This window comes from Arachis ipaensis, chromosome B2 (genome assembly GCF_059453495.1).
Source record: "Arachis ipaensis isolate K30076 ecotype BB chromosome B2, ASM5945349v1, whole genome shotgun sequence".
Lineage (NCBI taxonomy): Eukaryota > Viridiplantae > Streptophyta > Magnoliopsida > Fabales > Fabaceae > Arachis > Arachis ipaensis.
In genome coordinates, this window is record NC_142437.1 from 90,670,406 (window position 1) to 90,689,007 (window position 18,602).

Consider the following 18,602-nt stretch of genomic DNA (forward strand, 5'->3'; position numbering starts at 1 on the left):
CAATGGGAACAAGAGAACAAGCAATAAAATATAATGGAAAATAGAAAAATAAAAAAGCAAGGTGATGAAACGGGACCACCTTAGCGACGGCGGCTACCACTTCCTCTAGTGAACCCAATGGTGCGCTTGATATCTTCGATGTCACGCCCTTGTCTCTGTTGTTTTTCCCTCATAGCTCTTTAATCTTCTTTTATTTCATTGAGGATAGCGGAATGCTCTTGATGCTCCATTCTCAACTGATTCATGTTAGAGCTTAATTCTCCTATAGAGGTACGCCATTGATCCCAATAGCTTTGAGGAGAAAAATACATCCCTTGAGGCATCTCAGGGATCTCATGTTGAGGCGGCTCCACACGCTCATGTTGTGGCTAATGTGCCGACTCTTTAGTATGCTACATCCTACTTTTAGTGATGGGCTTGTCCTCCTCAATTAGAATATCACCTTCTATAACAATTCCTGCTGAATAGCATAGGTGACTGATAGAGAAGATTTGATACCGGTTCAGAATTTATAGCAAAATAATTTCGTTGTGAGCATAGCCCAAACAGATAATCGATACTCACATCAAATTTTAAATATATTTTTGGTTGTCACATGTACAAATCCCAATGAAAATTAACTGAAGTATTCAAACCTCGGGTCGTCTCACAAGGAATTGTAATGAAGTGCTCAATTATTGGCTATAATGGGGCAAAAGGGGGGTTTGATTTTGTAATTGACAAGAAAATATAAAAGCAAGAAAGTGAATGACAATTAACTAATAAAGGAAAAGAAAAGAACTCTTGGCTAAGACATAGGGATTGAGATCACCATCCTTGTCTACAAACCATGTATTGACAATTATGAAGGACCAACCCATTAAGTCTACTTTTATGCTTGAAGTACGTACAATGTCTACCTCAACGCTTGAAGTACATCAAATAGGCTTGATCAACATCAACCCATAAGTCCCAACCTACCTACTAATTAGCTTAGTAGTAGTTTAGCATCAATGGGTATCAATTTGACCACTAAGGGTTCTCAAATCACTAATTCAATGAGATCCAATGACTCAAGGTCACCCAGTTCCCTTAGCCTAGGCCAAGAGTAAAGAAAACTACTCAAAAACTAGAGAAATCATTTTAACAAACACCTAGAGTGCAATACAAGTAAACATCACAAAATGCAAGAATTAATGGAAGCTATAACTAACAAAAGCAAGAAATCAACAATAGTAACTAAGATCAACATAAAAAGAACATGGAAACATAAAATTGCATTAAAAGAAAATTAAAATCAACAAGAGTGCATCAACATAAAAGAGAGCAAAATAAAGAAAATGACAAGTAAAACTAGAAGAATAAAGATGTAACAACAAGAAATTAAAAGGGAAAACTAAATCAAAACAAAAATTAAAAGTTGGATCTAAGATAATTTGACCTAAACTACCCTAAATTCTAGAGAGATGGGAGAGCTTCTCTCTCTAGAATTCTAACCTACAACATGATGAAAACTACACTATGATTGCTCTCCCCCCCCCCAATCTTTTTCCATCCTTTGGTTCAAAAGTATCAGAAATGAGTTGGATTTGGGCCTCCTTGAGCTCAGAAATCGCCCCCAACATTTTGTCTTTAGTGAAGTCACGTGACCAACATCACGCGTGCGCGTGGATGACGCGTGCGCGTCGCTTGATGATTCTCTGGTCACGCATGCGCGTGGGTGACGCTTACGCATCGCTGGCGAATCTCCTTCTCACGCGTACGCGTGGGTGACACATGCGCGTGGCCTTGAGTTCAGCAATTTCTCATTTCTTCATGAATTTTCCATTTTTGCATGCTTTTTCTTCATTTCTTCAACCCAATCTTTGCCTTCTAATCCTGAAATCACTTAACAAACATATCAAGGCATCGAATGGAATTAAAGTGAATTAAATTTATCAATTTTTGGGCCTAAAAAGCATGTTTTTACTCTTAAGCACAAATTAGGAGAAATTCACAAAATCATGCTATTTCATTGAATAAATATGAGAAAAGATGATAAAATCTCCTAAAATCAACACAAGATAAACCACAAAATTGGAGTTTATCAAACCTCCCCACACTTAAACCAAGCATGTCCTCATGCTAAACCAAGAAAGACAAGAAAATGGGTATGAACATTTATTCAATGCAAATAAACTATATACACCTATCTATATGAATGCAACTAAATGTAAAATACTTCTACCTACTTGGTTAAAAGTAAATCCATTCTCCAAGAACGTATATGAACAAGTAGGGCTAAGATTATATGACGATTCATGAATCCCTCCAATTCGAATATCTAAATGAAGTTCAAGTAGACTTGTAAGAAGAAAGCTCGTGAAAGCAGGGAACAAGGAATTGAGCATCGAACCCTCACCAGAAGTGTATCCGCTTTAGTCGCTCAAGTGTATAGGGTTAATTCACTCAATTCTCTTATAATCATGCTTTCCAAGATTTGTTTTTTATCTAACAATCAACAATTATTCAATGTATGCATACATTTATCACGAGGACTCATTCATAGGTTGTAATGTGACTAGGGTAATGGTAAGGGTGCATATGGTCAAGTGAGCTTGAAATTTAGATCTTTGATTAACCTAAGCTCTCACCCAAACACATATGACAACCTATACAATTCTAATACAATACCTAGCTACCCCATGATTCCCACTTTTTTCCACATGCTCATGCATTCTCTTTAATTCACATCCATATGCATTGTTATTACTACTTTGCTTTAGAGCATTTTTGTCCTCTTTTTATTGCTTTTCTTTTTTTCTTCTATATATATATATATATATATATATATATATATATATACAAGAGAACAATATATACAAGAGTATCAATGCATATGGTTGAAATATTTAGTGCATGAATATGTACCCAATTCCCAATATCTTCAACAAAAATACAAAATACACACTTTTACCTCAACCAATGTTTCCAAGTTTTCCATACCCAAATGATACACACCCTCACTAGCCTAAGCTAATCAAAGATCTAAATTAACATTTACTGTTTTTCACTTAGGGGTAGTAATGTGTTAAAATTAAGAACAAAAGGGATTAAATAGGCTCAAAATTGGCTAACAATGGTTGATGAAAGGTAGGCTATTTGGGTAAGTGAGCTAAATGAAATGATGGCCTCAATCATATAAATGTATGTATACATGGAATAATGGACATATAGAATCAAACAAATCAAGGACTACAATCATAGAAAGAGAACAATATATACAAGAATGGAAATAAGTAATTATATGATGTAACCACACAATTAGGCTCAAAACTCAAATGCTTGTGTGTTCTTAGCTCAAAAACCATGTTCCAAAATAAATTCTTTCAAGCAAGTTCACACAAAAAAAATTTTCAAATTGGTAGGGTGCCTAAAAACGGTTTTCTTGGAAAAGAAATCATCACTCTAACCAAGTAGTCCTAACATAAAAAGAAGTGGTAAAATATGTACAAATTCTAACTAACATGCAACCTATCATTCAATGCAACAACTAACTAACAAAGAAGATTAAGAATTGGTGTTGTAAAAGGAAGTGGTTACCGACGGAGGTCAGTCGGATGACCTTCCCACACTTAGAAATTTGCACCGTTCTCGGTGCATTCAAAGAAGAGCAAGGTGGATGGGTTCCTACAACTGATGAGCTTCTTCAAAAGGTTGTGCGAAGGGACTTATTTGTTGCCCGAAGCTTTTCCCTTCCCTCTCGGTGGCCAGCCTAAAAGGAGAAAAAAGAAAGAAAATTAAGCCTACAACAAAGATATCAAAGAAAATAGAACATAAACGGGGGCTAATGCCAAATAAGAGTAAGGTTCTCAACTACATGATAGCTAAAACATGTAAATGAGAAAACAATATGAGCTAAGGCATATCAACTAATACTTGATACAAGAGTAAAGTCAAAGCATGAAGAGCAATCAGAAGCATCAAGTTCAAGCAAGAATTGACACAAACAAGATTAGTGATAATTGATAAGTATGAGAGTATTTGGTCTCATCCTAACTCAATGATAATGAGGTACAAAAACAAAGAATAATGAGTTAGGAAGGACTAAAGCACTAATCTTGTGTGTGGAATGAATATTACAATTAATGCTAAACAAGTCACGAAGCACCAAAACAAAGCAAGAAATTCTCAACAATTGAGTATGAGAATTCAACACCAATGTTAAAATAAGAAACCTAGAAAAGAAAAGAGAAATAAGCTATAAAATAAAATTAAAATGCAATGAATAAAAGTACGTAAATGTAATAAACAAAAGAAAATGAAAGATAAGAAAAATAAGAAGCGAAAACTTAAAAAGAGGGAGAAGAAATAAAGAGAAGTAAGAAAGAAATGATGAGAAAGGTGAGAAGAGAAGAAAGGGAAGAAAAAATGGAAGAATGGAAGATAGAAGAAGAAGAAAGAAAGAAAGAGGGAAGAGAGAAGGAAAGAAGATAGGCAAAAAAAAACGGGCGAAGAAGAGACGCGCGCGCATGGGCGACGCGTGCGCACGAAAAGCAGGAGGGAGAATCGACGCATAAGCATTGACCACGCATACGCGTGAAATGTAGAAAGTATGGGTGACGCGTACGCGTGGGGCCAAATTGTGCTATTTGCACAAAACCAGCACCACTCCATCGCAACTCTCTGGTTTTTGTACCAGGAGTCCAAACATGGCGCACGACGTGTGCGCGTCAGCCACGCTTACGCGTGGCGCAAACCCTTTTTTTTAGAATATGAAAATAGAAACAGGGCACTCTCCTAATCTATAAGCATTCTAAAGCAACCAAAATTCAAATTTAACAACAAATCTTTTGGTTTTTGAAAAATTTTCAAATACAAAGCAAACAAAACTTACACTTCAAGCAAAATACAATTTAACAACAACTATTCTAATCAAAACATGAATCTAACAAACAACCTATCAATCAAAGCAATGTAAAGAGTATAGAAATTAAGAAAAACTACCTACAATGGTAACTCAATTCATTCATTGATTATATCTACAAGAGAATGGAAAGAGGTTACCATAGTGGGGTGTCTCCCACCTAGCACTTTTATTTATTGTCCTTAAGTTGGACAATTGGGAGGCTCCTTGTCAAGGTGGTTTATGCTTGTATTCATCCTTGAACCTCCAAGGATGCTTGCTCCTCAAACGATTGTCAGAATTTCCAACCGACTTCACCAAGCTTGGGTGAAGTCCTTCCCAAGATATGAGCTCCCAAAATTGGTCTTCATGTTGTGATCTGGGATCCCATATCTTATTTTTACACCCGTCTTCTAGTTGATCATCATTGTTCTATCCGGGTGGTAGGCACATAGAATTCTCCTTGGGGCACCAAATTCTCCTCCTAGACCCATACAATTTGGCACTCTTCCAACCATGGGACCTATGCCTTGAGGGTTCAACCTTAATGAGCCTAACATCATTTTTCTAACCACTACACAATTCTCTCCTACTCTTGACTCCACAAAGAGTTCTAAGTTGTCCATCCGTCTTAAGCAAACCATATTCAAGTGAGAAAGTAAAGCTTAGGGATAAGAGTTTTACCCATTTGAATGTTATGTTGGATGGTGGCTTAGGAAGGGATATCTCCAATGGTTTTGCAAGTGTCATTCCCTTATGCTCTTCCTTGATGATTTCCACCTCTTGACAACTTCCTTCAATATAATATGAGGGAAAGCTAACCTTGCTTTGGTGGAGGGCTAGTCCACCACTTTGTACAATTTTTGAGGTATCACCTCATGTACTTCCACCTCCTCTCCGAACATGATGTAATGGATCATGATGGCTTGGTCTATGGTCACTTCGGACCAGTTTCTAGTATGGATGATAGAGCGTTGGATAAATTCCAACCATCATCTAGCTATGGACTTGAGGTCAGGCCTTCTCAGTTGAATAGGGTTGCCTTAGGAATCCCTTTTCCACTGTGCTCCTTCCACATAAATGTCTGATAGCACTTGATCTAGCCTTTGATCATGGTTGACGCTCCTAGGGTAAGGATGTGGGTCTCCTTGCATCACAGACAAGTTGAACGCCAACCTCATACTTTCCGGACTAAAGTCCAAGATTCTTCCTCGGACCATGGTGCGCTTTTTGGGATGTGGGTTCACACTAATGTCATGGCTTTTCATGACCCATGCATTAGCATAGAACTCTTGCACTATTAAGATCCCAACCTCTTGGATGGGATTGGTTAGGACTTCCCAACCTCTTCTTCGGATCTCTTTTCAGATTTTCGGATACTCATTCTTCTAGAGCTTAAAGGGGACTTCGGGAATCACCATTTTTTATGTCACCACTTCATAGAAGTGGTCTTGGTGGGCTTTGGTGATCAATCTCTCCATCTTCCAAGATTTGGAGGTGGTGGCTACGGCCTTTCCTTTCCTCTTTCTAGAGGATTCTCCAACCTTGGGTGCCATAAGTGATAATAGAAAGCAAAAAGCAAGGCTTTTCCACACCAAACTTAAAGCTTTGCTCATCCTCAAGCAAATATAAACACAAGAGAAGAATGGAGTAAAAGAAGAAGAAGATAGAAGGAGATGGAGGGAGTAGAGCAATTCGGCCAAGTGGGGTTTATAGTTGAATGAGTAGTGTGTGGGATAGGTGATATGAGAGGGGGTATTTATAGGTAGGTAGTGGTTAGGGTTCAGTCATGGGTGGGATAAATGGGAGGGAAATTTGATTTTGAAGTGGGTGGGGGTTGGTGGGAGTTATGATGGTTTTGGGGAAGTGATATGGATGTGATTGGGCTAGGGTTTATAGGAAAGAGTGTATAGGGAAGTGTGAAAAGAAGAAGGAAGAAGTGGGGTAGGTAAAGATGCTGTGGGATCCACTGGTCTTGAGAGGCTAGGGAATTCAGATTCTCTGCTCTCTTCATGAGCGTTGAATGCTCAGGCTCTGCCCAAGGCTGGCGTTCAATGCCAGCAAGGCTGCCATTTGGGGCGTTGAATGCCCAGGGTCTACCCTTGGCTGGCGTTCAACGCCAGCAATACACTCTATTCAGAGTGTTCTATTTTCATTGCTGAATGTATCTGTCTCTGTTCTGATTAATGCACATGATCATGAACCTAAAGAAAATAAATAAGAAAAACATAAATAATAACTATGGTTGGGTTGCCTCCCAACAAGCGCTTCTTTAGCATCACTAGCTTGACAGTTAGCTCCTTACGAAGGTTGATATGGGCTCAGAATTTTACCCCTTAAAGTGAACTTTCTTCCTGTCTTCTCATGAATGAGCTCCACATGCTCTAAAGACAGGATATGACTCACTGTATGTGGTATGACTGGTCTCTTGGTGAAGACAACTCTCATGCCAGGTGAGAGGCCTTCAGTAGGGACTTTCTTATCCCTCTAGCCTTTAGGTACTTTCTTCTTGGTACCTTTGTTCTCAGTGCTTGTTAATGGCTGCCCAACACCAAACTTATAATCGGTGTTTGGGTGCTCAGTAAAGCTCTGCACTGAAAGAGATGGTTGGAACACTAAGTGTTGCACAGTTATCTCTCTTTTCCCAGAGGGAGAGTTGGGGTGAGGCATCTTGAGCAAGATGTGATCCTCCCCTAGTTGGAAGACCATTTCTCCCTTTGCCACATTAATCATAGCATTTGCAGTGGCTAGAAAATGTCTTTCGAAGATGAGAGATTCATCCTCATTCTCTCTAATATCCAAGATAATGAAGTTTGCAGGGATGTAGTGGTCTTCAACCTTTACCAAGACATACTCTACTAAGCCATATGACCTCTTCATTGACTTGTCTGCCATCTCTAGTGAGATGTTTGCAGCTTGTACCTCAAAAATTCCCATCTTCTCCATTACAGAGAGTGGCATGAGGTTTATACTTGACCCTAGGTCACACAGAGCCTTTTCAAAGGTCATGCTACCTATGGTGTAAGGAATTAGGAAGCGTTCGGGATCTGGGATCTGGAAGCTTCTGAGGTACCTTCTGCTGTACCAAAGCATTGAGTTCTTTGGTAAGAACTGGAGGTTCTTCTTCCAAAGGCTTCGTGCCAAAAAGCTTGGCATTTAGCTTCATCAAAGCTCCTAGGTACCGAGCAACTTGCTCTTCTCTAGTGTCCTCATCCTCATCAAAGGATGAGTATTCATCAGAACTCATGCACTGTAAGAGTGCATGCAAGGGAACCTCTATGGTCCCTACATGAGCCTTGGCTTCCTTTAATTCTTGGATAGGGATCTCTTCAGTGGGTGTTGAACACTCATTAGGTGTGCCATTACCGGCGCTCAACGCCAGCTCTGGTGGCTCTTTGGGCGTTGAACGCCCATCATGCATCCCCTCATTGGTGTTAAATGCCAGGTTACTTACCATTTTGGGCATTGAACGCCCAGCAGGGCTGTTGATGTGTGAACTTTTTGTTGATATAGAATTTCCTCAATTGGATGAATTCTCGTTGCAAGTATAGTTCTACACCAACAAAGAATCATCACATGCAAAAATTTGGTTGTCACAAGTAACAAATCCCAAATAAGAATTAACCGAAGTATTTAAACTCCGGGTCATCTCACAAGAAATTGCAATGAAGTGAATGATTATTGGCTATGAAGGAACGGGGGGTTTGATTTTATAGTTGACAAGAAAATATAAATGACAAGAAAAGTAAAGAGAGCAATTAAAAGAAGCAATTAATAAAGAAAAACATTCATGGCAAGGTTTGAGATCATAGGCTTTCTATCCTAGTCATACAATGATTAATTTATCATATTTAGTCAACTCCAACAAATGGAAGAAGGTATCATGTTATCTTCACATAGGAAGAATGTCAAACAAGACTAATCAATCATATCACAATAATAACAAGAATCTATCTCATTTCGTCATCCCCAACATTGGAAGAAGGTGTAAGCTATCTTCCATGAGAGAAAGTCAAGCAAGACTAGTTAATCTCAAATCAAAATTTCTAATCAATTCACTAATTAAATTAGCAAAAGATTAGAGTCATTGAAAATGATATTAACTAACAATTTTAAATCACCAACATAGGTTGGGTTTTCATGACTCAAGATTGCCTAATTACTCTTTCCAAGCCAAGAATGCTCAAAGTCTAATCTAAAGCCCAACCAAGTATTTTGTTAAACACTTGGTGGGTACAAATAGAAAGCATGGTAAAAGTGCAAGAATAATAAATCTACCAACTATCAATTGCAAGAAAAGTAAATTCACAACTCAAATCAACAATTAAAAGAACATCAAACATAAATTTCATAAAAGAAAATATCCAATTCCAACAAGAGTTCATGAACATAAAAGAGGTATAAAAGTAAAATTAACACTACAAATCTTGAGAATGAAAGAGTAGAAGCAAAATATCATAAAGGAAACAAGATGAATAGATGAGATTAAACCTAGATCTAGGAGAGATTAACCTAACCTAATTCTAGAGAGAAGAGGGAGCTTCTCTCTCTAGAAACTAACCTACATGATGCTATAAAACCAAACAATTGCTCCTCCCTTGCCCAAACTTGAATTATGCATGAAATAGCATCAGAAATGAGTTGGGTTGGGCCCAAAGTACTTCAGAAATCGCTGGGGGCGATTTCACTTTAGTGGGCCACGAGCACAATCGGCGCGCACGCGTACATGGCACGTGATCGCCCCTATACGCGAAGCAACATATGGCAAATTTTATATCATTTCGAAGCCGAGGATGTTAGCTTTCCAACGCAACTAGAACCGCCTCATTTGGACCTCTGTAGCTCAAGTTATGGTCGATTGAGTGCGAAGAGGTCAGGCTTGACAACTTTGCGGTTCCTTCATTTCTTCATGAGTTCTCCCACTTTGCATGCTTTTCTCCTCACTTCTTCCATCCAATACTTGCCTTATGAACCTGAAATCACTCAACAAACAGATCAAGGTATCGAATGGAATTAAAGTGAGTTAAATTTAGCTATTTTAAGGCCTAAAAAGCATGTTTTCACACTTAAGCACAAATCTAGGGAGAATTACAAAACCATGCTATTTCATTGAATAAATGTGGAAAAAAGTGATAAAATCTCCCAAATTAAGCACAAGATAAATCACAAAATCGGGATTTATCAGCTGTCCTTGCTGGCGTTCAACGCCAGAGTCCCTGCTTGTTTGGGCGTTGAACGCCCAGTGATATGCTCTTCACTGGCGTTCAACGCCATCCCAGTCTCTCTAGATTCGTGCTCAGCCTCAGTAGTGATGGCCTTGCACTCTTCTCTTGGGTTCACCTCAATGTTACTAGGAAGAGTGTCAGGAGGAGTCTCAGGGATCCTCTTGCTCAGCTGACCAACTTGTACCTCCAAATTTATGATGGAGGACCTTGTTTCAGTAATAAAACTGTGAGTGGTCTTAGAGAGGTTGGACACTATAGTGACTAAGTCAGAGAGGCTCTGCCTAGGAGTCTCCATATTCCCTTGGGAAGATGGGAATGGTGGCCTGTTGTTGAACCTATTCTGGGTTCTTCCACCTTGATTACCATTGAGGCCTTGCTGAGGCTTCTGCTGATCCTTCCATGAAAGGTTAGGATGATTCCTCCATGAGGGGTTGTAGGTGTTCCCATAGAATTTTCCCATGTAATTCACCTCTTCCATTATGGGTTGTTCAAGATCATAAGCTTCTCCTTCGGAGGAAGCTTCTTGAGTGCTGCCAGTTGCAGCTTGCATTCCAGTCAAATGCTGATAGATCATATTGACCTGCTGGGTCAAGATCTTGTTCTGAGCCAGTATGGCATTCAGAGTATCAACTTCAAGAACTCCTTTCTTCTGAGGTGGAAAGCCTTCAGTAGGAATATTTTTGTTTTTCCAACCCCAGGGCATCTTCCTTTTGGGGCCTTCCTCCTTGGTGGATAGTGTACATCCAACAACAAGTTTACGTTTAGTTTTAGGAGGGATTGAATTGGTTTCAATCAAGGGCGGAAGCTTGAATGCTGAATCCTTTATGCAAGTGCCTCCCTTGAGAGCCTTCTTTTTAGAATTGCTGCCTTTTAGACAGGCCACATAGGGAGTTTTCTTCTCTAATACCTCTACAAAAGAGATATTGAGTTGCAGCTTCTTGGGGGCTGCTAAGAGATGAGTCAGTTGCTAATCTTCAGGCTCTCTCTGCACGCCAATGAGAAGTGGTTCTTGAGGCTCTTTCACCTTTGCAGGGGCGTGCTCTGTGGTAATCACAGGCTCCTCTTGCATGCCCAGAGAAGAATCAACTTGAGGTTCCTTCTCCTCTGTTGGGGCGTGCTCACTGGCATTCTCAGGCTCCTCCTAGTCTTTGATTGCCTTAAGTCCCTCAGTAGCATGCTCCTGAGGTTCGGCCTCCTTGGTCAAGACTATTGTCCCACCTTCTTTTAAGGTCTTAATGTCTAGAACTTCTGTCCTAACTGGGGTCCAAACATCTGTTGCTAACTTAGCCAATCTCTGCGAGGGAGCGAACCTGTTCAGGAATTTGTTAACAACCCGATCCCAGGTGTTCATACTTCCTTTGGGTACCATATATGGTGCACAAAATCGTGATCGTTCATTCCTTGGTAACGGCGTCAAAAACTTTATACGCACGTTCATAATCTTAATTCTTTGTCACAACTTCACACAACTAACCAGCAAGTGCACTGGGTCGTCCAAGTAATAAACCTTACGTGAGTAAAGGTCGATCCCACGGAGATTGTCGGCTTGAAGCAAGCTATGGTCACCTTGTAAATCTCAGTCAGGCGGATTCAAATGGTTATAGAGTTTTAATAATTAAAAGATAAATAAAACGTAAAATAAAGATAGAGATACTTATGTAATTCATTGGTGAGAATTTCAGATAAGCGTATAGAGATGCTTAGTTCCTTCTGAATCTCCGCTTTCCTACTGCTTTCATCCAATCCTTCATACTTCTTTCCATGGCAAGATGTATGTTAGGCATCACCGTTGTCAATGGCTACATCCCGTCCTCTCAGTGAAAATGGTCCAAAATGCTCTATCACCGCACGGCTAATCATCTGTCGATTCTCGATCATGCTGGAATAGGATCCAGTAATCCTTTTGCGTCTGTCACTACGCCCAGCACTCACGAGTTTAAAGCTCGTCACAGCCATCCCTTCCCAGATCCTACTCGAAATACCACATACAACGTTTAGACTTTCCGGATCTCAAGAATGGCCGCCAATAATTCTAGCCTATACCACAAATTCTCTGATTGTAGATCAGAAGGCTAAGAGATACACATTCAAGCTTGTTTACATGTAGAACGGAAGTGTTTGTCAGGCACGCGTTCATAAGTGAGAATGATGATGAGCGTCACATAATCATCACATTCATCATGTTCTTGTGTGTGAATGAATATCTTAGAGAATAAATAGGCTTGAATTGAATAGAAAGACAATAGTACTTTGCATTAATTCATGAGGAACAGCAGAGCTCCACACCTTAATCTATGGTGTGCAGAAACTCTACCGTTGAAAATACATAAGTGAAAATAGGGTAGACATGGCCGAGTGGCTAGCCTCCCATGGAAGTCTCAGAATGTAAAAGTTACATAATGTGTTCCAGAGATGTGAAATAAATCACTAAAAGTAGTTTTTATACTAAACTAGTAACTAGGGTTTACAGAAATGAGTAAATGATGCAGAAATCCACTTTTGAGCCCACTTGGTGTGTGCTTGGGCTGAGCATTGAAGCTTTCACGTGTAGAGGTCTTCCTTGGAGTTGAACGCCAGTTTGTAACTTGTTTCTGGCACTTAACTCTGCTTTGCAACTTGTTTCTGGCGTTTAACGCCAGAATAGGGCAGAAAGCTGGCAATGAACGGCCGTTTGCATCGTCTAAACTTGGGCAAAGTATAGACTATTATATATTGCTAGAAAGCTCTGGATGTCTACTTTCCAACGCAATTAAGAGCGTGCCATTTGGACTTCTGTAGCACCAGAAAATCCACTTTGAGTGCAGGGAGGTCAGAATCCAACAACATCTGCAGTCCTTCTTTAGCCTCTGAATCTTATTTTTGCTCAAGTCCCTCAATTTCAGCTAGAAAATACCTGAAATCACAGAAAAACACAAAAACTCATAGTAAAGTCCAGAAATGTTATTTTTATTTAAAAACTAATAAAAATATACTAAAAACTAATCAAATCATACTAAAAACTACGTAAAAATAATGCCAAAAAGCGTATAAATTATCTGCTCATCACAACACCAAACTTAAATTGTTGCTTGTCCCCAGACAACTGAAAATCAAATAGGATAAAAAGAAGAAAATATACTATAAATTACAAAATATCAATGCACTTAGCTCCAATCAGATGAGCGGGACTAGTAGCTTTTTGCCTCTGAACAGTTTTGGCATCTCACTTTATCCCTGGAAGTTCAGAATGATTGGCATCTATAGGAACTCAGAATTCAGATAGTGTTATTGATTCTCCTACTTCAGTATGTTGATTCTTGAACACAGCTACTTTATGAGTCTTGGTCGTGGCCCTAAGCACTTTGTTTTCCAGTATTACCACCGAATACATAAATGCCGCAGACACATAATTGGGTGAACCTTTTCAGATTGTGACTCAGCTTTGCTAGAGTCCCCAATTAGAGGTGTCCAGGGTTCTTAAGCACACTCTTTTTTTTGCTTTGGACCTCGACTTTAACCGCTCAGTCTCAATTTTTCACTTGACACCTTTACGCCACAAGCACATGGTTAACGACAGCTTGGTTTAGCCTCTTAGGCCAGAATTTTATTCCTTTGGGCCCTCCTATCCATTGATGCTCAAAGCCTTGGATTCTTTTTACCCTTGCCTTTTGGTTTAAAGGGTTACTGGCTTTTTGCTCTTGCCTTTTGGTTTAAAGAGCTTTTGGCTTTTTCTAATGATTTTTTTTCTTTTTTTTCGCATTTTTCTTTTTTTTTCTTTTTTTTCTGCAAGCTTTTGTATTCATTGCTTTTTCTTGCTTCAAGAATCAATTTTATAATTTTTCAGATTATCAATAATATTTTTCCTTTTTTATCATTCTTTCAAGAGCCAACATATTTAACATTCATAAACCTTAATTTCAAAAATATGCACTGTTCAAGCATTCATTCAGAAAAACAAAAAGTATTGCCACCACATCAAAATAATTAAACTAATTTCAAAGATGAATTCGAAATCATGTACTTCTTGTTCTTTTGTTTTTAAAACATTTTTCATTTAAGAGAGGTGATGGATTCATAGGACATTCATAGCTTTAAGACATAGATACTTAAACACTAATGATCATGTAATAAAGACACAAACATAAATAAATATAAAGCATAGTAAACAGAAAATAAGAACAAGGAGATTAAGGAACGGGTCCACCTTAGTGAGGGTGGTGTCTTCTTCCTCTTGAAGAACTAATGGTGTTCTTGAGCTCCTCTATGTCTCTTCCTTGTCTTTGTTGCTTCATCCTTAGTGATTTTGGTGCTCCTATCCTTAGTTGCTCCCAATAGTTATGTGGAGGAAAATGTATCCCTTGAGGCATCTTAGGGATTTCTTAGTGAGGAAATTTCTCATGCTCTTGTTGAGGTCCATGAGTGGGCTCTCTTGTTGTGCAGTCAAATTCTCTACTACTGAGCTATGGACCCTTGAGATGAATCTCTCCATCTCCCATGACTCAGAGGTGGAAGCTTTTGTCTTCCCTTTCCTCTTTCTAGAGGTTTCTCCGGCCTTAGGTGCCATTGATGGTTATGGAAAAATAAAAAGCAATGCTTTTACCACACCAAACTTAAAAAGTTTCCTCGTCCCCGAGCAAAAGAAGAAAGGCAGTAGTAGAAGAAGAAGAAAATGGAGGAGATGAAGGGAGAAGGTGTATTCGGCCAAGGGGGAGAAGTGGTGGTTGTAATGTGTGAAAATGGAGTAGTGTTGAGGGGTTTATATGGGGGTGGGAGGGAAGAGTGGATGGATGTGAGTGGTTAAGGGTATATAGGGAAGAGGTATGGAGGTGATTGGTGAAGCGTATTTGGGAAAGAGAGTTATGAAAAGGTGTGAAGAGGAGAGAAGAGGAGGTGGGGTAGGTGGGGATCCTGTGGGGTCCATAGATCCAGAGGAGTCAAGGATTTAACATCTTTGCTCCAAGTAGGCATGCAAAACACCCTTAGAATGCAAGTCTGGTGTTAAACGCCAGCTTGCTGCTTGTTTCTGGCGTTTAACGCCACTTCCATGCTCTGTTCTGGCGTTAAACGCCAGTCTGGTGCTTGTTTCTGGCGTTTAATGCCAGCTTGATGCTTCTTTCTGCAGTTTGATGCTTCTTACTGGCGTTTAAACGCCAGTAAGCTCTTCCTCCAGGGTGAGCTATTTTTAATGCTGTTTTTCATGTTGTTTTTTATTTTTCAGTAGTTTTTGTGACTCCACATGATCATCAACCTAAAAAAAACATAAAATAACAATAGAAAATAAATAGATATAATTAAATAACATTAGGTTGCCTCCCAACAAGCGCTTCTTTAATGTCAATAGCTTGACAGTGAGCTCTCATGGAGCCTTACAGATGATCAGAGCATTGTTGGGACCTCCCAACACCAAACTTAGAGTTTAAATGTGGGGGTTCAACACCAAACTTAGAGTTTGACTGTGGGGGCTTTGGTTGACTCTACAGTGAGAGAAGCTTTTCATGCTTCCTCTCCATGATTACAGAAGGAGAACCTTGAGTCTTAAATACAAGGTAGTTCTCATTCAGTTGAAGAACCAACTCTCCTCTGTCCACATCAATCACAGCTTTTGCTGTGGCTAGGAAGGGTCTTCCAAGGATGATGGATTCATCCTCATCCTTCCCAGTGTCTAGGATTATGAAATCAGTAGGGATGTAAAGGCCTTCAATCTTTACTAACAAGTCCTCTACTAATCCATAAGCCTATTTCATTGATTTATCTGCCATCTCTAGTGAGATTCTTACAGCTTGTACCTCAAAGATTCCCAGTTTCTCCATTACAGAGAGTGACATGAGGTTTATCCCTGACCCAAGGTCACACAGAGCCTTCTCAAAGGTCATGGTGCCTATGGTACAAGGTATGAAGAACTTTCCGGGATCCGGTTTCTTCTGAGGCATTGTCTGCCTTATCAATGCACTCAGTTCATTGGTGAACCAGGGGGGTTCATCCTCCCAAGTATCATTACCAAATAAACTGGCATTCAACTTCATGATGGCTCCTAGATACTTAGCAACCTGCTCTTCACTGATGTCTTCATCCTCTTCAGAGGAAGAATAGTTATCAGAGCTCATGAATGGTAAAAGGAGGTTCAATGGAATCTCTATGGTCTCTAGATGAGCCTCAGATTCCTTTGGTTCCTCAAAGGGAAACTCCTTATAGGTCAATGGATGTCCCAGGAGGTCTTCCTCACTAGGATTCACGTCCTTCTCCTCCTCTCTAGCTTCGGCCACACCAAGTAAGGTTATGACCTTGCACTCTCTTTTTGGATTCTCTTTTGTATTGCTTGGGAGAGTACTAGGAGGAGTTTCAGACCCTTTTACTCAGCTGGCCCACTTGTGACTCCAGATTTCTAATGGAGGACCTTGTTTCATTCATGAAACTTAGAGTGGCCTTAGATAGATCAGAGACTATATTTGCTAAGCTAGATGGACTCTGCTCAAAATTCTCTGTCTATTGTTGAGATGATGATGGAAAAGGCTTGCTATTGCTAAACCTGTTTCTTCCACCATTATTAAAGCCTTGTTGAGGCTATTGTTGATCCTTCTATGAGAAATTTGGATGATTTTTCCATGAGGGATTATAGGTATTTCCATAGAGTTCCCCCATGTAATTCACTTTTGCTATTGCAAGGTTCTCAGGATCATAAGCTTCTTCTTCAGAAGATGCCTCTTAAGTACTGTTGGATGCAGCTTGCAATCCATTCAGACTCTGAGAAATCATATTGACTTGCTGAGTCAATATTTTATTCTGGGCCAATATGGCATTCAGAGTATCAATTTCAAGAACTCTCTTCCTCTGAGGCGTCCAATTACTCACAGGATTCCTTTCAGAAGTGTACATGAACTGGTTATTTGACACCATGTCAATGAGTTCCTGAGCTTCTGCAGGCATTTTCTTTAGGTGAATGGATCCACCTACAGAATGATCCAATGACATCTTAGATAATTCAGATAGACCATCATAGAATATATCCAGGATGGTCCATTCTTAAAGTATGTCAGAAGGATACTTTTTGGTCAGTTGCTTGTATCTCTCCCAAGCTTCATAGAGGGATTCACCTTCTTTCTGTTTGAAGGTTTGAACATCCACTCTAAGCTTGCTAAGCTTTTGAGGAGGAAAGAACTTGGCTAAGAAAGTTGTGACCAGCTTATCCCAAGAGTTCAGGCTATCTTTAGGTTGAGAGTCCAACCATATTCTAGCTCTGTCTCTTACAGCAAATGGAAAAAGCATAAGCCTGTAGACCTCGGGATCAACCCCATTGGTCTTAATAGTATCACAGATCTGCAAGAATTCAGTTAAGAACTGAAAAGGATCTTCTGATGGAAGTCCATGAAACTTGCAATTCTATTGCATTAGAGAAACTAATTGAGGCTTTAGCTCAAAAGCTCCAATGGCAGGGATTGAGATGCTTCTTCCATGTAAGTTAGAATTTGGTGCAGTAAAGTCACCAAGCATCCTCCTTGCATCTCCACCATTATTATTATTTTCGGCCATGTCTCCTTCTTTTTCGAAAATTTTCGTCAAATTTTCTCCAGAGAGTTGTGCTTTAGCTTCCCTTAGCTTCCTCTTCAGAGTCCTTTCAGGTTCAGGATCAGCTTCAACAAGAATGTTCTTATCCTTTTTCCTGCTCATATAAAAAAGAAGAGAACAGAAAATAATAGGGATCCTCTTTGCCATAGTAGAGAGGTTCCTTTATGTGAGTAGAAGGGAAGAAAAAGAATTCGAACACAGAAAGAGGGAGAGGGTTCGAATTTTTAAGAAGAAGAGAAGTGTTAGTAGATAAATAAAATAATTAGAAAGAGATGAGGGGGGAGAGAATTTCGAAAATTAGAAGAAGAAAAAAATATTTTTGTTTTTATTTTAATTATTAGTTAAAATTCGAAAATTAAGAGTAGAAATAAAATTATAATTAAAATTTGAAACAATTAGTTAATTAAAAGAATTTTGAAAAAAAAAAAGGTTAGTGATTTTCGAAAATTAGAGAGAGAAAATTAGTTAGGTAGTTTTGAAAAAGATAAGAATCAAACAAAAAGATAAGATTAATTGAAAAGGATTTGAAAATCAATTTTGAAAAGATAAAAAGTTAGAAAAGATTTTGAAATTGATTTTGAAAAAGATGTGATTGAAAATCATTTTGAAAAAGATTTGAAAAAGAAATTTAAAAAGATTTGATTTTGAAAATTAAAGTTGATTATTTGACTAACAAGAAACTAAAAGATATGATTCTAAAATTTAAAGATTGAACCTTTCTTAATAGGCAAGTAACAAACTTTAAAATTTTTGAATCAATCACATTAATTGTTAGTAAATATTTTGAAATTATGAAACAAAATAAGAAAAAAATTTTTGAAAATCAATTTGAAATTTTCGAAAATATGAAAGAAAAAATGAAAAAGATTTTATTTTTGAAAGAGATTTGAAAAAGATAGAATTTTTAAATTGAAAATTTGATTTGACTCATAAGAAACAATTAAATTTAAAAATTTTTTTGACTAAATCAA

The 18,602-nt window shown here is 38.7% G+C and overlaps 1 non-coding gene across 1 annotated transcript; it reads left to right on the top strand.

The window, feature by feature from the left end:
* The first annotated feature begins 17,095 nt into the window (after window positions 1-17,095).
* On the top strand, window positions 17,096-17,199 carry LOC148574821 (small nucleolar RNA R71). The gene has a single exon (XR_015906295.1). It is a non-coding gene; the product is annotated as a small nucleolar RNA R71 (small nucleolar RNA).
* The last annotated feature ends 1,403 nt before the right edge of the window (window positions 17,200-18,602 follow it).